The sequence below is a fragment of the Astatotilapia calliptera genome, chromosome 23 (assembly GCF_964374335.1).
Source record: "Astatotilapia calliptera chromosome 23, fAstCal68.1, whole genome shotgun sequence".
NCBI lineage: Eukaryota > Metazoa > Chordata > Actinopteri > Cichliformes > Cichlidae > Astatotilapia > Astatotilapia calliptera.
Genome location: NC_137443.1, coordinates 10,798,769 through 10,818,975, shown reverse-complemented (window position 1 = coordinate 10,818,975; position 20,207 = coordinate 10,798,769). Strand labels below are relative to the sequence as shown.

The window sequence follows — 20,207 nt, the reverse complement described above, 5'->3', positions numbered from 1 at the left end:
AACACTGTGCAGGAGCACTGCCTGATACTGTAATGGGCTCATTTACAGTTTACACTGTAAACTCCGTCAGTCTTAAATAACTGCAGCTGTCATGCAAATGAGCTGTCAAAGTGTCTTCATCTGACACAACATGCCACAGAAGCACCGACAACATGACAGCCGACCCCGAGCTTATTTCAGGCAGGTATAAATACAGGTGTGCATTTACATTTTGGTTTGCCCTTCAGTGTGCTGTGGGTGTGCTTTGAACACCACCTGTCTATGAAACCGAAGACTCCAGCCTCTCCTGCAGGAAATACTGCACACAAAGAAGCAGGGAGCTGCTGCAGAACAACAGAGTCTTTCTTCTTTTGTGGTTTTCTTTGTGTGTCCTCCACAGGTCAGTTTTCTGCATGAAAACGGCTCAACACAGATCAAACTAAAGCAGATTTAATAATGTCTGACTCCAACAGAGACAGATGTAATCCTGACTCTGACCTCTTCCAACACAAACACTGAACCCAGCAGACCAGAATACTTACAGCAGATACTCCAGAGCAGCTCCAACCCTCCTCCACTGTTCCCTCTGAATCCCTGCAACTGCCCCTCTGCCACATGAAAAGTCCTCTAAATCCTTCAGACAAAAACAAAAAAACACTCCCAGCATGCAGCTGGCCAGCCCAGCTTCTTCCCCCACTGCCCCACACTCCCAGCCGGAAACTGCTTCACCCTCCATTTCACTCCCAACCAAAACTGTCTGCAGGAAACGACAGGTTAATCTGCATGACCCCGCAGAGGTGCTGGACGGGCCGGGGGAGGGGGAGAAGGAAGGAGGAGGTGATGGGGTGTTTTCAGGATCAAAGCAGAGAGCTGGCGTGCCGCTTCCCATCCAGCCAGATGAGCGTGGGTTCATTAGTTTGAGGTTGGAAGGAAACAGAAGCTACAACGAACTGCAGTCCCTGTGACGTCCAGCAGATCAGCAGTGAGTCAGTCCCCATAGACTCCCATGTAATACATTAGAGCAGAAACAAACACGTTTAACAGCCTGTTTTTGTAAATTACCTGTTTAAATTGTACTAAGGCTTAAATTAGGATTATTAGAGGCGTGGCCTCTTTGACTGACAGGTGGATGTGGACACAGGTGGCTGTACCTGCGAGCTGTCTGCTAGGCTTCACCTGAGCTGGACCTCTGGGCTGTGTTTGTTCTGTTTGAGCCTTTTAGAGCATTTTTAATGTCAATGAGATTTTTTAACTGGATATAGGATAAAGGATGTATAAAAGTCACTGCCAAAAACTGATTGCAGCTTCTACCTTGTGACAGGAATGTGGTTCAAGATGACTGGATATCATTCATGAGGAATCCATTTGACATGTTTCATATAATATAGACCAACAAGTTATTTATGACAGTTCAAACAAATTTAAATAACGCTAATCACTTTTTGGCACGACACCGGTCAGCAGTCTACACACGGCTCATCGGTACTTGACCCAATTGACCCAAATGACGCTGCCGCAGATGGACGGATGGATCCTCTCAGACGCTGTCTGGCTGACGTTCGAACAGTTCAACCCTCATCCTCCATCTTCTCTGAGCTGACGTGTTTAGATTTGCCCGAATCCCATTCTCAGAGACACCTGGACGTTAAACTGTACTGGACGGGGTGTATCTCTCTTACTTTAGTTAACAGTTGCTTATTTGGAATGTTAAGCCTGCATAAATTAAAAATTACTGGTCAAAGTCATGTTTAATCGCAGTCCTGGTGATTTTCATCAACACCTCTTTGGTGGGCACCAGAATTTTAGAAAAAAACCAAACGCTTGATAGGCGGCACCATTCACAGAAATCAGTAATGACTAAAAGGTAGACGTACAGAGACTTACATGTTTTGTAAGGATGCCGGGTTTTTACATAGAAGGACACAAAGGTACTGTCACTTCCTGCCACCAGCTCAGCTTCCCCAACAAAACGTGTCATCACTTATAGGCATTAAAGAGCTGAACTAAGTCGCGCTTCAGGTGAATGTCTGTCTGCATCGCTGCTTCCTGCTGCACCAACACGGCTGGCAAAGTTTCATCCTGAGCCTGCAAAGCCCAATGACTCGCTGTGTGAGGTTTTTCTTTTTTTAAAGGAGGAGGAGGAGGAAGCCAAAAGGAGAAAAGGGTGAGAAAATAACGAAGGAAAATCCTTTAATCTGCACGAGCCGGTCGGAGATGAGGGAGCTGGCACCTACCTGCAGCTGCAGGAGCTCCATACTTGTCTTCTTCACCTTCTGCACACGCTCACAGGAATGCTGTGACACAAACAACACAAACATCCACCGCGCGCCGTCAGTCACCCTGACACATCTGGCATCTGAGGGGAACAGAGGGGGAAAACTGAGATAAGGAAAACAAGGCGAGCACAGACGTTCTACAGCCAGAGAGAGAGAGCAGACAGGAAGTGTGCTGAGAAGTTTCCAGGACTTTTAGTTTTACTGCCCCCGTCTGTTTACCCCCTCTGTGTGCCTGACTCAGCTCCACCTTCTGCTCTCAGTCCTGAACCACATCAGAGCCCTGAGTCCCAAACACGCCTCTGATCCTCATCAGGAATACCAAACATTTCACTCACAGATCTGAGTCCACAGACTGAACTGTATCTGTTATCTGTACACTTCAGTGTAAACGTTTTAAATGTTAAATTGAACCTTCTGGCAGGACGAGTGAAACCAGGGTGAAACGAGCAGCAAAGCTCCACAAAGTTCAGACAATAAACTCCCAAAAGCAACGAGAAGGTTTCTGGTTTCTCCAACAAACCCATGAAGACTTAAGATGATTTCAAATATATGAGGCCAACTTTCTTCTGATTGGCTGCCCATTAAAAACCGCAGGTGGGTGGGTCTTGTATCCCTTCTGTGACATCCCACAATTTAACTAGTAGAAGAAGAAAAAAAACTGTGTGAAGTCTAAACTTTCAGAGAATAAAGAAAAAGGTAGAACCTTAAGTTCCCACAGCAACTTAAACTGTTATTGTTAATATCATTGAAGCTCCTTAAATATAAATTAGACCTGTGAGGATCTTTCTGGTTCACGTGGCTCTTGCTTCATATGAAGTAGGAAGACTCAGATAACGATCAAGTCAGAGCTGTGTGAACGTCATTTGATTTCAGTGTGAGGCTTTTAAGACCACCAGCAGATCCAGCTGTGAATCATCGCTGACGGCGTGTTTAATCAGAGGAACCCTGCTAACAGCTCTTTCTCCATCACAGCTGCAGCTCAGCTAAGCACAAACACTGGAAGTGAAGGGAAACCGTTAGCATAAAGACAGAAAGGCATCTTTCGAGAACTCGTGTTTGCATCTTTTTAAAACTAAGCTGGTATAAACAAACTTTGCCACAGAGCCGCTGATGGCCTCACAGCTCTGTTATCCTCGTTAACTCCCAGGTTACCCTGATCCCTGCTCTCTGATGGCTTCTGCAGCTGCCAGAGGAGAAAATCTGCCTTAATGGAAGAACCAGCAGCAGAAGATCAGCTGACTCAGCAGAAACAGTTTCACTCAGGCGGTAAACTCTTACCGTGCAGCTGCTCACAGCCAGCAGTGCTGCCTGTAACATTCAGTCTGAGCTCAGCTGAGAGTCTCCCTCCATTCCAGCATTACTGAACCCAAAGCAACAAACTGGAGGCAAGAGTCAAACACCATCACAGTGTGTGTCTGTGTCGTGTGTGTTTCTGAGTCTTTATCTGTGTGTTTTTCTACATGAACAAATCTGATTAAACGCATCTCTGCCAAACAGAAGCTTTCCTGCAGGTTTTCAGGTTTCATTATGACTTCGCTGTCTCTGGCTCCTCCCACCACAGCTGCAGTAAACAAACGCTGAGTATTCCGGCCTTCCATCTTTACCACCATAACAAGTCCATTCGTCTGACATCCTCTCAAACTGTCCTCGGTCTCTGTTGTGCAGATGTGATTGGTTCCTACATTTCCCCGTTCAGCAGCTGATTGGGTGTTTGGTGGCAGCGAACGAGAACATGTCTCGCCATTTTTGCCGTTACCAGACTACAGGTTTCTGTTAGGGATTCTCTTAGCGTCTCAGCCTCCCTGATAACATTTCTGCTGCAGAAAAAGTCTTTTTCATCAGCTAATTAACATTTTGATGATTTTGGAAATCTTCTAAACTCCATGCAGCGATCAGCATCTTTCCTGGGACACTGACTCAGGGAGGAGTTCAGCATGTTCTTGTTCATAAGGAATATCATGTCGGCTCAGGTCTAGTTTAAAATGTAAGAAATTTAACATGAACACCATGATTACATGAAGATGGCGGACTGAACGTACAAACTGTTTGGAAACTGAGGAGCTGTGAAGAATCATGAAATGGTTCACGGGGTCAGAAGGAGCGTTGACAAGGTCGTGTCCTCCCCATTCCTGTTCGGGTCTCCGTCTGAAGCTCGTCCCAACAGCATTTAAACACCTGTTGGTAAGCAGCAGTGGCTCGGCTGGAGGAGGGAAACCGTCCCAGAGGGAGGAAACAGACCTACTGCGGGTTTTTTACTTTAGTGGGATGAGCTGATGACTCTGTCACGGCTGATTGGACGAGGTCAGAGAGTCGAGGTCAGTCTTCATCAGGCACGAACGTGTGGGGCGGCAGTGAGTTCGGCCTCTGATTGGTTGGAACAGAGGTGAGTCATGCAGAGTCCAAAAGCTGACAAGAGTCAAGTCAAGTGGCTTTACTGTCATTCCAACCAGTGGACTGCAGCGTGTTGTGCGCTCTGCTGAGAAGGTGATTGGCTGCAGACTCCCATCTTTGCAGGACCTGTACATCTCCAGGACATTGCGGCGTGCAGCTCGGATCTCAGCTGACCCTTCTCACCCTGGACACAGTCTGTTTGACCTGCTCCCCTCAGGCAGGAGGCTCCGGTCCATTCGCACCAGAACCTCTCGCCATAAGAACAGTTTCTTCCCCTCTGCTGTTGGACACATGAACAATAACCATATGACTGTTCCCGCTACTAACACATGACCCTACGCTGTGTCACTGCATCATTCCATGTTTGGCACTGATCACCACCTGCACTCATGTATATATCTTTCAACGTAGCACTCTTAATTCTTATTCTCATGTATATATCTCATGTATAGCTCATGCACATATCTTTCTACGTAGCACTTTTAATTCTTATCCCTACTTTTATTTTTTCATGTCTATTTAAGTGCTATTTATGACACTATGTTTGCACTGAAGCACCGCAGCAATTTCCTAATGTTGTAAACCTGCTCAACATTTGGCAATAAACCCCTTTCTGATTCTGATTCTGGTACAGTACACGGTGAAGCGAGACAGCGTTCCTTCAAGACCATGGTGCTACATATAAACAGTAGGGGTGCAACGATACACAAAATTCACGGTTCGGTTTGATACTTTGGTGTCACGGTTCGATATTTTTTTTGATACAAAAAAAATGTTCATGCCTCTTCAATTTGTCATTAAAATTATAAATATATATTTTAACTCAAAAGTACAGTTTTTAAATGTAATGTTGCTGAAACAAAAACAAAAAAAATCTATCTGATCGAGAAATCACTCATCTTTGGAAAAGAGAGTTTATTACAGAGAAATGGCTCTTTCCAAAATAAAAGCTATACTATACGCTTCTTCTGGGCTATATTCTCAGCAGCATATTAAACATATCAGGTCCCCATAAGGAGAATCATGTGCTTGTTGTTTTTGTCTGCTTCCACTTGTCTTTGCACTAGGATGATGTCAGTGTAAATGTGCAGTGATATTCGTTGTGTTCCCACTAGTGCTGTCAGCGTTAATCTCGTTAAAATGACATTAATGCCATAACGCAGCAAATCTCCAACGAGTTACCGCGGATCGCCCCGTGCGTGGGGATGGACAGTGTCAACACGTTAACAAGCTAACTGCGCTGACGCACTAGTTCCCACCAACATTGCGTGCATTGCGTGGCACATCCGACATACTGTTTTACTTTTGTCCATGACACGCTTACCATCAGGGTCATGCTTCACATAGAAACCAAGATAGTTCTTCTTCTTTGTGTTAAACGACGGTTGGCAACCAACGTAAAGGAGCATTACCGCCTCCTACTGTTCCGGAGTATGGGTCAGACAGTGAGTTCACAAACTGTATCAACCCCCCCCCCCAAAAAAAAAAAACCCCACCAGTTCCCTCAACCAAGATAGTTCCAAACGCCAGATCTGAATGAGGGTGGGGGAGGTTCAATTTCGAGCTTAGCTTCTGTCTTGCTAGCTTGCGCTGCGCTCAGTGGATCTGCACTCGACAGTGCAGCCTAGTAGTGTTGCCAACTCCTCAGTAAGGAAAATCGCTATTGGCTGTCCTAAAAGTCGCTAGAAGTCGCAAATTGACGTCATCACCTAATTTGCATAATTGGTCATGTTAATATAATTGTAACCTACGCTGTTGGAGAGAGAAATAACATCGTGGAAGAGACATAAAGTGAGCAAAAAACGTCCTAAATGCATTTAGAATTTATTTAGAACTACAAATTAAATTTCTTTTAGCAATTATTGTTTTTTAATGTCACAATTCCAACCCTGCTCCTTTATCCGGGCTTCGACCGGCAAAAGTGACCCGAAATAGGCACTCTGGTGGAGTTACTTTGTGTGTGTGTGTTTATAAGTAGTTTTAAACCTTGTGATCCACAAAACAGCATAACAGTAAAAGAAGAACTGACTGCATTACAGTCAGTGCGGGAGCAGCGGCTTTGCTCATGCGCGATTCATTTGCAGTTTGGACGCATAGGTGTGAACATCTCCTGCAGCTGGGGGAAGACTATCCTCCGCCCGTGAGTGCTTTAGCACGGGTGAGGTGCCCACGGCAGCACCGCTACTTGTTAAGAGTAAGAGCAACACGCTCTTTCACGTCAAAAAGTCGTCATAAATAAGTCTCCAATAACACCAGAAAAAGTCGCCAGATTTGTCACTAGTCGCTTTTTAGAAAAAAAAAAAAAAAAAGCAGAACACAATGCGTAATCTAGGAAGAATACAACAAATAAATTAAGTTATAAATAATACAAAATAAATAAATTAATATCGCTAAGGGGCCTGAAAACTCGCTAAATATAGCGACAAAGTAGCTAAGTTGGCAACACTGCAGCCTAGGCGGAGTAGTCGAACGCAGATCCACTGAGCGCTCAACACAGACAGCATCGTCAGAAGAAAAGTTGATAAAATAAATAAATAAAAAAGTTTGTATTGTTCGATACATATGGTACCGAACCGAAAGCACTGTATCCAACGGTTCAATATCGATACAAGTATTGTTGCACCCCTAATAAACAGACAATCAATACAGGACTACATACTGTGCAAGTGTGAAAAAATTGCAACAAAACAAAGACAGAACAGAACGATACAGGCAGAACAGTGCAATAGAAATGTGCAACAATGACAGTGGGTTGTGCAAAAAGTAAAGTGATGTATGAATCTGTGTGTGTGTGTGAGAGAGAGAGATTGTGCATATAAGTGCTTGGTAGGTCTGTTAAAAAAATGGATCCAGTGATCAGAAGCTAATGTAAATGTGGAACTAAACAGGAAATGGAAGTAAATGCAAAAAAATCAAATACACTTGATTAAGTAATACATGTAAATGCAGAACTTAATATAAACCAACCATCCAATAAAACTGCAAAAATGTATGTATAAAAACTGTGGAAAGGTTCAGATTAGGCTGTTTCTGACTCTCGGGTAGTTATGGCCAACATGTTTGGACCCCCGTACCTGAGTGAGGCGCTGTTGTGCATTTTTCCAGAGTTCAGAATAGAAACGTGATTTCTTAATGCATTTCTTTTTCATGCTTTGTGTAGAGTTTAAACCTGAGGAGCAATCTCTCTGAAACCGTCAGCCCTCCCGTCCCCCAGGCCGTGCACACGTCCTTGCCGTGGCCTCAGAAAGTGGCGGTGAAGTTGAAGCGTGTCTGTCACATGGGTTTATGTTCATTCAGAGGCTTCGCTGCCAGAAACGCACTGACTTCCAGTCCGCTGTCCGGCGCTCTCTGATCACTTTTGACTGCTACCCTTTTGCGTGGTGACTTCAGAGGCTACCACGGCATTTGGCCCCGTGCCCGCCCCCCCTTGGCCCCAGGGCCCCTGTCAGCCTGACGCCGTGACTCCTCCACCGCCTGAGATTAATTTCCCTTCCTCGCTGACCCATAATTAAACAGGCCGTGTCGCCGAGCAGCAAAGAAGAAGAATTTTCTCTCTGACTTTGCAGGCCTTTAACTTTTCTGCTGCAGCTTCATTGTGGCGCTGAAGAAGCACCGCTCCAAGTCTGAAGCTGCGGATGTGGAAACGGGGCTGAGCTGCTGGCTCTTCCTACAGCTCCGGTGGCCCAGAAAGTGATTCTGAGTTCAGTGAAGATCAGGTAAGAGCTGTGGTTCCTGCTGAGCCTCTTACAAATAGAGAGATGAAAGCCGCTCGGGTCTGCAGCGTGCTGGCAGGAGAGCGACGGGCCGCTGCCAGCGTCATGGCTGCCGTTCAGCTCGATGGCATCGACCCACAGAAAGCCGCCGCTCTGGAGAGACGAGGGGCTCTGTAATAGCAGACTCAGAGCTTCCATCTTGACTGAGCATGCTCTGTCTGTCAGAGGAAACTCTACTCCACTCATCATCATCATCATCGGGTTGCAGAGAAAGAGAAGGCTCCACTTCCTGTTCTTCCACTTCCTGTCAGTCTAAAGCAGCCGAAATCCCAAGCAGACATAAAGAAGCACGTTCTGAGATGAACACTGCCCTTTCTGGAGTGTCCTTTGACCTTTACAACCAGTGTTTGTCTGCACAGAGTTAAGTCCTTTCAACTCTTTCTCCCATACCTGTGAATACAGCTGATCCTGCAGCCAGAGTCCACAGCTGCAGGCCAGGCCACACTTCTCATGGCCGAAGAATTCATGATAACATGGATCTGTACAATTTATCTGCAGGAAGAGCAGGTTCGATCCCTGGCTGCTCCAGTCTGCATGCAAGCTGCTCTCTGAGTGTGAATGTTAGATAGAAAGCACTTTGGCACAGAAAAAAAAGTGTTTGTGTGAATGAGGCATGTTGTATATAAAGCCCTGTGAGTGCTGAGGAGAAAGGAGGACCTGTCCATTTAAAGAATCATTTTAACATGTGTGAAAATTTGCTTTTTTGACAAAAATAATAACTCTGCACAGAGCAGAGGAGAGTCTCTGGAACCAGAATTGACCAATTTTATCACATTTTTATATTCATATTTAAGCCATTACTAATGTATTATCTTTAAATATCACAGCTATATAACTGCGCACAGTATTGGATCCATCTTTACCTTATGGTCAATGTCACAGGAACCATCAGACAGTCCAAACACACCACTGGGACAGCGTTTCAGTGCTGAAGAAGTACATCAACATTTAAGAATGAGCGACTGAGTCACATGATAAGTTAGCAAATGAATCTCAGGCTCTAAAAAAGCTCCAAATCTGTACTGAGTCAAAGTGTCTGAGCAGGTGCTAAGGTCAACTCCGACTCACATCACATAAATATTCAGGTGAGATACAAACTGTTTTCACACAGTTTACCAAACACACCACCGTCCCCTCCTAAGCCCCTGAATGTCCTGATGTGGACCCAGGAGCTTTTGGAAAGATTCTTTCCTGTCCTGAGAAAAAAAGGACATTTGGGGTCAAAACAAAATTACAAATAACTGAAAGAAAAAACTACTGGGAGACATCTGGATGGTCTCCAGCTGTTTGGCTCATTCCGCTCCAGTTTAACACTCAGCTTCACATCCTGAAAGTTCTGGTTCAGGCCGACCCATCTTACTGTGTGTGTATGTCTCTTCTCTCAGGCCATTAGACCCATTAAGAGCTATACTGGTGACCAGTGGATAGTCGCACTGGGAAGCTGTCAGCTCTCATACATCACAATCACTGACTGACTGACACCCTCCTCCTCCTCAGGAGAAGAAAGGAGTGATCTCACACACACACACACACACACACACACACACACACACACACACATGCTTGCAGGTCAGCCTGCAGTATCAGGTGAAGGCATATTTAAGGAGGAATCAGACAACTGGATGAGATGAGATGATGAAGAGGAGAGGGGAGAAGGTGGTGGGGATGATCTGTGGGGGGATATCGCCTCCTGAGGAAGATGGGGAGCGGAGGGATCGACCTTCCCTGGCAGTGATGAGGAGGGAGGAGCTCAAGATCAGATTATGCAAATGAGGCGTTGTTTTGATGCAAAACAAGCCGGACTGGCTGCTAATGTTTCTCCAGTCGTGAAAGGGCGAGACTCCCTGGGAGAAATACCAGAAGAGAGAGGGTGGGGGGGGAGTGTGGAGGAACAAGGGAGTCTGGGTAATAAGCGGCGCTGGGCGGGCAGCTCCCCCGGCGTTATACATTATCATATTTCCACGTAATTAGTTGGTTTTTCCACATGAAATGAGGAAGCAGTTCGACGGTGCGTTCACTGCCGCGAGGACAGCCGGCTTCTTCTTCTTCTCCTCCTCCTCTGTTACCAAGAGATGACCTTTGACCTTTACTCTCTCATCAACTACTCTATCCCCCCCCCCCACACACACACACACACACACTTCACTGGTCAGTAAACAATAATTGAGCTACAGGACCTGATTAATATATGAATCGAGGCATGTAGAGGCAAACAGGGAGTTAATTGGAACCTTCTGGAACCTTTCATAGTCTGATTTCATCATCATCATCATCTAATTTCCAGCAGGAGAAATCTGCACCTGAAATAATCAAACAGCCACCTTGCTTTAGCATCCTTCCCTCCACGTGCCTAATATAAATAAATTCTAGTTGTGCTTCAGTCTGAAAGGTCTAGGGGCAGCTTTCGCACATCTGCCGGACAGCGACATAATTTCCTGATTTAACAGTCAAGTCATGATGTGCGATACCACTGATTTCCTTTCTGATCCGATACCAAGTAAAATTCAGGGTGGTATCGACGATACTGATCCGATACCGATACTTTGTACAAAAACGTAATATTTCATTGTATTTCATATATAATTGTATTATGTAATTGTAATAATAATATAGCTTCATAATGATTACAGGACATCAGACTACTTGTTCTTATTGCTTAATAATTCAGAATTATCATATAGAAATAAAACTTAAGCCCGTATTTCACACATGACTATGAAATGCAGAAGAGGAAGTAGTTCCTTCCAATTTAGATCCAAATGATATAGTTTCTACTGTGTTCCTGTTAATGATAAACTACAAATTTACCCCAAAATACTAAAATATCAATATTTTAATATAAGAATCGATTCTAGAACATAAATTACTGGTATCGGAAGAATCGATATTTCAATATCGATCCGCACACCACTACAGTCAAGCCAGCGTCTATTGTGTGTAGCTCATTGTGTCAAAATTCATTGTTATTCATGCATTTATTTCAACACGTCTGGATAATTGTAGCTCATTGTTCACTTGTCTTAAAGCTGCCCTGAAGCATCTGCAGGTTGTTGAGAACGTTGCTGTGAGTCTTATATTTGCTCTAGTGTCACATCGCTGATAATTCAGCTGCACTGAAGTCGTTCACGTTACCACGTGGTCCCTGTGATATACCACGTGGACATCACACAGACCGCGTGCACGCTGAGAAACTCCGTGATGGTCTAAGATGCTACAGAAATACAGCCTGACCCCATCTCTGACTGAGGTTGTCACACAGCAGGTGAGTTAGCTCGATGGTAATGTACCACAACCTCAACTTTATTGACAATGGCAGCATGAACACATGACATTAACTTTAGTTGCCTGAAAGCCAAAACTCTAGATGTTGTGGCCCAGTTTAACCCACATTTATACCTGACTGACATCTCACCTGGATACCAAATGGCTTTGAACAAACAGCTGTTTAAGCCTGTTTAACCCTTGGAAGGTCCTGGAGCCATTTTAATAAAAATAAAATATAAAATAATAATAATAATAATAATAATAATAATAATAATAATAATAATAATTATAAATAATTAAAAAATAAAAAACGTGTAATTAAAACTGAAATGCTGCTCATACATTTTAATTCAATAGCATATTTAAACTTTGGAGTTTTCCACTGACACTAATCGTTCTTTTAATAAATGTAAAGGTGATGAATGTTATGCTGTGAGGCTGCACCTGTGGCGAGTCAGGTTAGACGTACCTGTTAAATCATCTTCACAGCACGAAGCCTCCATCAGCTCAGGTTGGGTGCCACGTGCTCCAGCAGGTATACTAGCCAGGTACGCTTCTCTTCATGATGGTGCATTCAAGGAAACTCCGACATTTTAGAGTTAGTGATGTGCGGATCGATACTGAAATATCGATTCCTTCTATACCGATCATTTATAATATCGATATTTTAGTAATTTAGGGTAAATTTGTAGTTTATCATTAACAGGAACACAGTGGAAAGAAACTATAATATTCGGATTATCTACATTCAAAGGAACTACATCCTCTTCTGCCTTTCATAGTCATGTGCGAAATACAGCTGTGTAAATGTGTCGCAGCCCCTTGGCGTGCACACTCGTAACAATGGCTGAGCATAATTGTGCAGCCGTATTTTATCTCCACAAACAGCTGAGACGTGGTTTGCGATACATGTGGCAAAAAAAGTGAGGTGTTGTGGCCATACTTGCCAACCTTGAGACCTCAGAATTAGGTAGACATTCAAAAGGGCTGTTGGGGAAGGGGGGGGGGGGGTGATAAATACATTTTACAGTGTTGATTTATCGGATAAAATACAGCGGGGGTGTCCAAATTCAGAGGCTGCTTCCACCTGAGGACCCGGCCTTCGCGGCCTAAAGAAAGCCGGGTTGTATGTCACGAGCTCCCTCGATGGAGTGAAACTCTGCCGTCTGCTCCTTGCTATCTAAAATATAAACGGGCGCTGACTTAAACTCTCAACCGTCTCACACTTTGTTTAATTAGTTTTCCCCAGAGGAACTCTCCCGAGGGATTAATAAAGTTTAATTTAATTTAATCTAATCTACTAACTTTAATCTCAGCCAAACCGATTTACTCACGAACAAATAAAACACTGAAAAAGCCAAACAATAACATTTTTAAGTTATCAAAGTGACTTGTATCTCATGTTTAACCCGACTAGTGAAAGACTGCGGGGGTTTGAAAATGATGTGTCGGTCGACTCGGATATTTGAAGTTTACACAGCTACATTCTCACCTGAAAATATGTTAAAAGTTTTTTTGCGACCCACAAAGAGAAATAAGAGTAATATTAAAACTAAGTCGCTGCCGCCATTGTTGGAAACTGGAATTGGCTGGGCTGCGCTATGAATTCTGCGATATGGTTTTTCAATTTTGTTGTCCAGGTGGAAATTCGGGAGAAATTCGGGAGAATGGTGGCTCCGGGAGATTTTCGGGAGGGGCACTGAAATTCGGTGTTCTCCCAGAAAAATCACGAGGCTTGGCATGTATGATTGTGGCCACATCACTAACCTTGTCAAACACCCCAAAGTAAATCATATCACAGAATATAACGAGCGTATGTTGAGGCGAACTGAAGAGGAGGACAGGGACAGGTGCTGCTAGGGTGAGACAGACGTCTCTCACGGAGTCCTTTAGTGCTGCAGGCAGGCAAGGTGTTCAAATAACGCACAACATCAGTGTTTTCATTTCTATATGATGAACCCTGCATTATTAAGTGATAAGAACAAATAATCTGATGCCCTGTAATCATTACGACGCTATAATTTGAGATACAATAAATAAAATACATTTTTGTACAAAGTATCGGTATCGGATCAGTATCGTCGATACCACCCTGAATATTACTTGGTATCGGATCGGAAAGGAAATCAGTGGTATCGCACATCACTAGTTAGAGTTGAGTATCGAGCAGGTGCTAATCACATGATCGCCACTAACTCGGAAACATCTACTTTCAATTTCAAAATAAGAGAGCACTCTTCCTGCTTAAAACAACCAAGCTTGTGTTAAGTAAATAAGTCGGAGAAAGTTTTTCTGAAGCCGAAGAAGCTTCTCAGAATATTTTTCACCTTAAAACTTTATCAGCTAATATTAAATAAATCCACTTCATCGTGTTTGTCGGCCAGGCTGATGTCACCCAGAGCGCTCAGACCTCTGATCAGCTGATTATTAAAGATTTCCTTCAGTACCCTTCAGTCCAAACTGAGGAGGATAACCAGGATAATTTCAGCCTGTTCTTCTCCGCAGGAGTTTCTCTTCCCCCCCCCCCAAAATTCCTCTTCAGCTCAAACTCCTCTAAACTCTTCTGACGTGACATCTCCGTGCTCTACATCCATCCCTGGGGGTTCTGCAGTATGTGTGCTCAGGATGGATGGATGGATGGATGGATGGACCGGAGGCGGGGTGGAGCAGCAGCAGTGGGCTGGGATGGCGTGTGGCCCACAGAGTGTGCTCAGTGAAGCAGGAGGCAAGCAGTAGCTTCAGATTAGGCCACCAAGGCTGGAGAGGAGCTGGCTGCAGTCCGGACTTCATGCATCATCAGCCTGTGTGTGTGTGTGTGTGTCTTTTCTATGTTTGGCGCTCGGCTGTCATCCACCATGTTTTTCTTCTTTAAACTGGACGCCATGTTTGTCCATTTGGCTGGATCTGACTGAACGACCTCAGTGTGTGTGTGTGTGCGCGTGTGCGGGTCTGTGTGTGTGTGTGTGTGTGTACGTGTGTGTGTGTGTGTGTGTGTGTGTGTGTGTATGTGTGTGTGTGTGTGTGTGTGTGTGTGTGTGTGTATGTGTGTGTGTGTGTGAGCTATTCTCTGAAGAACCAGGAGGATAAAAGGTGGCTCGTACCTGTTGGTGCATTTCTGTAGGAGCCGATGCAGCATGTGTGGGATTAATTTCTTATTTTTAAAATTCAGATATTAAAAAAAATCATTTATAGTTTTGGACGTTAAATTGTGAAAGAAGATCAGATGCTTTAGTCCACAATCTCTCTCTGCTGCTGTATCCTGAAATCATTTAACCGAGCAGATCAGAGATGAAGCAGTTCACATGTTAAAAATAATTTTTTGATGAAAATTGTATAAAATCCTCAAACCTCAAGAGGTTAGACTTCTTTTGATGTTCTCAGTGGTGCTGTTTTGTTGGCCTCCTTTATTGAAAAGTATGTTGTCACAGTGATGGACATATAACTTAACCTCATAATAGAGTTTCCTCATCGATTAAATACAAACGTTCCCAAATAAACGTGTTCTTTGTCAGTTTCTTTGAATTTCACGTTTCTGGTTGATTTATTGTACATTTAAGTACATTTCAGGTTCCCCTGGTGTTACAGACTTTGGTCATAAGGTGGCAGCATCTTTGTTTCACGTTGGCTTTGCGTTTGTTTCTGACTGAGCTGGAGGACAGAAATGTTGCACTGCTATGAAGTTGTTGGCCAATATGTTCATAACCTGTTCAGATATCCTTGTGTGAAGACTTTTAGGAAGTCATGAGGTCATATTTTAAGAGAAGCCGTTGGTGTCAATGGCCGCCATTTACTCGAGACCGCCGTGTCCTCACATGTGTAGCACGACTCTGAGCCTGCTGACTGCTGAGTTTTTCTGTTTTTTGTATTTCCATCCATTTTCTACCGCTTACCCAGGTTCAGGTCACAGAGGCACCAGTCTGAGCAGAGAAGCCCAGACTTTCACCTTTTCCTGTTTCTCTGAGGGAACACAGAGTTGTTCCAAAGCCAACCGAGAGATGTAATCTCTCCAGTGAGTCCTGGGTTTACCCCGGGCCCTCCTCCTAGTAAGACATGCCCTAAACACTTCAACTGTCTCCTTTTGATGTGGAGGAGCAGCAGCTCTACTTCGAGTCCTTCTTGAATGACCCAGCTTCTTACCCTATATCTCCCTCCTCCTTATAAGGAAGAGCTCAGCCACCCTTCAAAGGAACCTGTCCCACAGACTCAAGGTCAAGTGTCTTTTGTCTCATCCTTAGCCTGAAGAAGCTACATGGATCTGTCTTCCTATGGGCTCATCCCACACAGGAGGGACCATAGGGGTTCAGTAAGGCAGAGGTCCTGGCACTACACGCTTATCTTTTGTTTAGTGTAGGTTTTATCACATTTTCATGAACTGTTGGTTCCCGAATATTTTTGATGTGCCAGATGAGTGAATCATAACAATCATGGAACATGTTAGGTCCCACGTTTTAGATGTTCCTTTCAAATCGGTGTCATTAAATGTGTCATGTGCCAGTTCAAAGAGGTAGAGTTACTTGTGAGACATTTGATTCACAAATCAGTCAGTTGGCTCAAATCATTCTTTTGGGCTGTTGTGAAGCCTTTGCCAAAACATAAATGTGTGCATCATCAGCAAACATGCATCAGTAACATTGAAGACATAATATCATTAAGTCAGGTTTATGTCAGAGTTTTGGATGAGCATTTACAGTCGTGTGAAAAAGTGAATGACAGTCTGTGGCTGTTTTGCTGCCTTAGGACCTGTGTTAGATGGAACCATGAATTCTGCCGTCTACCAAAAAATCCTGAAGGAGAATGTCCGGCCATCTGTTCGTGACCTCAAGCTGCAGCAGGACAACGATCCAAAACACCAGTGTCCCAGTCAAAGTCCTGACCTCAATCCGATTGAGATGCTGTGGCATGACCTTAAAAATGTGGTTCCTGTTCAAAAACACTCCAATGCAGCTGAATTACAACAATTTTGCAAAGATGAGGGGCAAAATTTCTCCTCAGGACTGTAAAAGTCTCACTGCCAGTTATCAGAAACACCCGATTGCATTTGTTAAGGATGGCCCAATCAGCTTTTAGGATTAGGGGGAAAACACTTTTTTTCTCACCACTCATGTAATTTTTTCTAATCTTACTGACCACTTAAAGTGCTTTAGAGTCCTTTTTAACTTTCTTTTTCTTATTTAATTTATTTGATTACTTATCACATTTAATTGTTAAAATTGTGAAAAGTCAGATAACATTATATGCTCCGCAGTGTCACGCATAGCCACTCTGAGGAGCAGGCTTTAAGGTTGCCATTCCTCGGCAGGAGCATGAAAGTAAGTGCCTCAAAGGTCAAATCTCAGTGGTACTTTTGCTACTTATTGTAGTTGTTTTGCTTCAGTATCATTTTAGGCTTCTATAAAGCTAAAATTCTAAAGTGTATTAGCTTTGTTACTCTCAGTGCATTTTCTGTTTTAATCTAATCTGGACTTCAGTGGATGACCTTATCTGAAAGACTGGGTGGAGTAAAAACGCAGGAAATCAGATTGAAATTGTGTTTCTCCCCATGTTCATGTCTCCATTTTATGCATAATCAAGCAGCACAGATGAGCTCTTCTTAAGGCAAACATGTGGTCATTATGAAAATAAATCTCAGTGTTCACGTGTGAGAAGATGGAGATGATGGAGCTGGAGAAGCTTCACAGTTTCCTGTGTGAGGAACACTTGTTGCCGCAGATATGAGAAGAAAAGATCTCAGATTCAGCCAGAGTGCAGAGAGGAGGGGGAGGGGATGAAGGCGGTGTGGAGGAGGATGCTAGCTGGCTGGTGGAGGAGTGGACGGGGCAGCATGGCGGAGCTCCAGTCGGCTGGCCGGAGCCCAGTTGGTGCTTAATCACAGCGAGTGGTCAGCCTCCACTTTTCACAGCCAGCTGACATCAGGCCTGTGTGTGTCTGTATGTGTGTTCGCAGGGGTTGCCCCAACACCCCCCCCCCCTCTCCTCCCCCCACATCCTCAACCCCTCACCTCCCATCCAGCATGTAGGTGTGTAATCTGCAGCCAGGAGGAGGATTAAACACGGCTGCTGTACATCACTCTGTGTGTGTGTGTAGGTTGGGGGGTGAGTGTGACCTGCCAACACCACGAGTACATGCAGACGGTGGCGGAGAGCCCAGCCAAGGCCGGAGCTGAGCTGCCAACCGAGCTGGGTGACCCGTCCATCCACCGCTTCTCCCCCGACACAGCCGAGCAGCGTGCCAACATAGTGTGTGTGTGTCTGTGTGAGTCTGTGAGAGTGTGTGTGTGTAGCAGATTTCGGGTGTGAAAACGTCACATGATGAAAGTTTGGCTGCACGGCGTCACATTTGCATCCCCGCTGAGTCCGTGCTGTGAAATGAGCGTTGAGGCTCCACGCGGGCACAGCGGGCCAAGACGAACAGGAGCACAAAACAAAGGCCCCCAACAAGCAGGGGGGAGAGGATTCAGACGTCCAGGTGTTCAATCAAACAAAACATCTTTACAGCGGCGTGTTACATCAATGGCTTCTGAATCCAAAAGAGCTGACAAACACAGACTCGGTGCCGACTATCGTGACCTCAAAGGAAAAATAATAAAAAATTACAGTGCTCTCGTCTTCCTCTTCTTCGTCGGTCGGCTGGTCCCTTTGGAGGTTACTGAGGGCAGAACTGCACAGTTCAGAAGTACCACATTCACACAGCTTTTGTTCCTTCCCTCCTCGTCTTCTGTCTTCTTTTCATTTTGGGGTTGATGTCTGACTGAGTGCTGACCCACATGTTTGTACTTGAGCATCATTGTCAGTGCAGGAGAATATTTCATATTTATAATATCTGTATTTTTCCATGAGGTATAATGTTACTGTATAATAATAACGATGCTGTGAATCAGTGATTTAAAGATGATGATAGATGAATGTGAGTTGTCTTTTCTTCAGGCTGACCAGCAGCAGCAGGAGGAGGAGGAGGTTAAAAAAGGAGAGATTACAGGAGGAAAAAACTTTGATGCGTACATATGCAAATGAGGCTGGAAATGTCAAATTAGCATAGATTTGGGTCGGCCTCCCTTGCAGCTACGGGCAGCCGGGACGCCTGACAGCTCGGCCCGCATCCAGACGGCCTGCTTTACATATTAGAGAGGCCTCCCATCACCGCGGGTTACCACCAGCATCCCGTCGCCTAGGAGACTGATGGAGACTGACAGGGCAGACGGCCTGAGTGATAGACTGACGGCTGAGAAAGAGAGAAAGAGAAAGAGGGGGGATTAGCTGTGGGCCTCGCTCGTCCACAGAATGTAAACAGGCTCAATTATGTAAATGTGTCGTTAATTTAATCAATTACTGCCGGAGTGTTCAGGACGACCCTGAGCCGAGCGCCACAGTGGACCCTACGCTACAGACACAGGACTGAGAAAATCTTCATCGTCACGTCTTCATGGCATCCTTTACTCTGAGTGTTTGTGTTCTGTAATTAAATTCTGTTTCAGGTTGATTTCTTTGCAAACCTCTACAGGTTAAGCAGGTAAGACAGCTGCCTGCTCAGGTATGTGTGAACCCTGCAGCTTTAAGGACACAGCTCCCCCTGCTGGGGGACACTCAGATGGCAGCGAGGACAAGATCCAGGTCCTGCACCTTGGTGTGGATCCTCCAGCAGGATGTTTGAGCTTATTTCAAACTTTAAAAACCAACATATATAAAGAAAGACATCCTGAAAAATGCCCGACATTTTAAAATCTGCTGCATGCGAAGATACATAATAAGGAATAACAGATGAGAGTCATTGTGAACAAATAAATCTTTTAGTGTGTCTGATCTGATTTCTATTTCTGTGTTTATTGTTGTTCTTTTTCCTTTCTCTGACTTTATGAAATTGTTCTCGGTTCACATGTTTAATCTTTTGTCTCCGGCGGGTGTCAGGGCTGCTGTATGAATAAAGTTTAATTGATTCTTGTTGTCATGTGTGCTCGCTGAGTCCTTCTTGTTTTGTAATCCTGCTTAAATGAGACGGTTCATCTTACAGGAAGTGACAAAGACAAACATGGCTCACTCACACTGTGTGTTAGCGCGCCGCCCACACGCTCATTTGGAAGTTAAATTTGAAAGCCGTGCAGGCCTCTGAGTGTTTACACTCCGATTTATCACAGCGATTATTAACCAGCACTTGATCCTGGTTTCATCCTCTCTGTTCATGTAGGTCAGCGAGGAGCCCGAGGCGCTCTGATCGGACCCTGCAGAGGGAAACGCACACACACATTTTCTATGATTTTTCAAAGGGTGTAGCACCACTTAAATTTGATGTATTCTATTTGAAATTGCAGTGTAATTATATCTGCCTACAAAATAAAACACAGCTACACTAGAATAAGAGTTAATAGGTTTTTACAGGAAACAAAGAAATAATTGTAATTTTAAGTCATTTCAAGTAGTAATTTTGTAGTAAAGGACTGTTCTCCAATACCCGCTTACACAAAAAACAAATACCATCAAATTATGCAATACTTAAAGTGACTCATGTTCTCCCTAAAATGACTTCTACATTA

General features: G+C 44.3%; 1 protein-coding gene across 5 annotated transcripts in view; it reads right to left on the bottom strand.

Moving 5' to 3' along the window:
* Positions 1-12,268, bottom strand: part of frem1b (Fras1 related extracellular matrix 1b) — a 46,901-nt gene extending 34,633 nt beyond the window's left edge. The window contains exons 1-2 of one of the 5 annotated variants that reach the window (XM_080296883.1): positions 12,153-12,268; positions 2,214-2,335 (exon numbers count right to left, since the gene is read on the bottom strand). The gene's annotated coding sequence lies outside the window, so the exon portion shown is untranslated. Of the gene's footprint in view, positions 1-521; positions 643-1,863; positions 2,005-2,213; positions 2,421-5,970; positions 6,085-12,152 lie in introns of those variants that run through there. The other 4 variants (XM_080296884.1, XM_080296882.1, XM_080296886.1 and 1 more) reach the window with 4 other exon arrangements.
* Between the last annotated feature and the right edge of the window lie 7,939 nt (positions 12,269-20,207).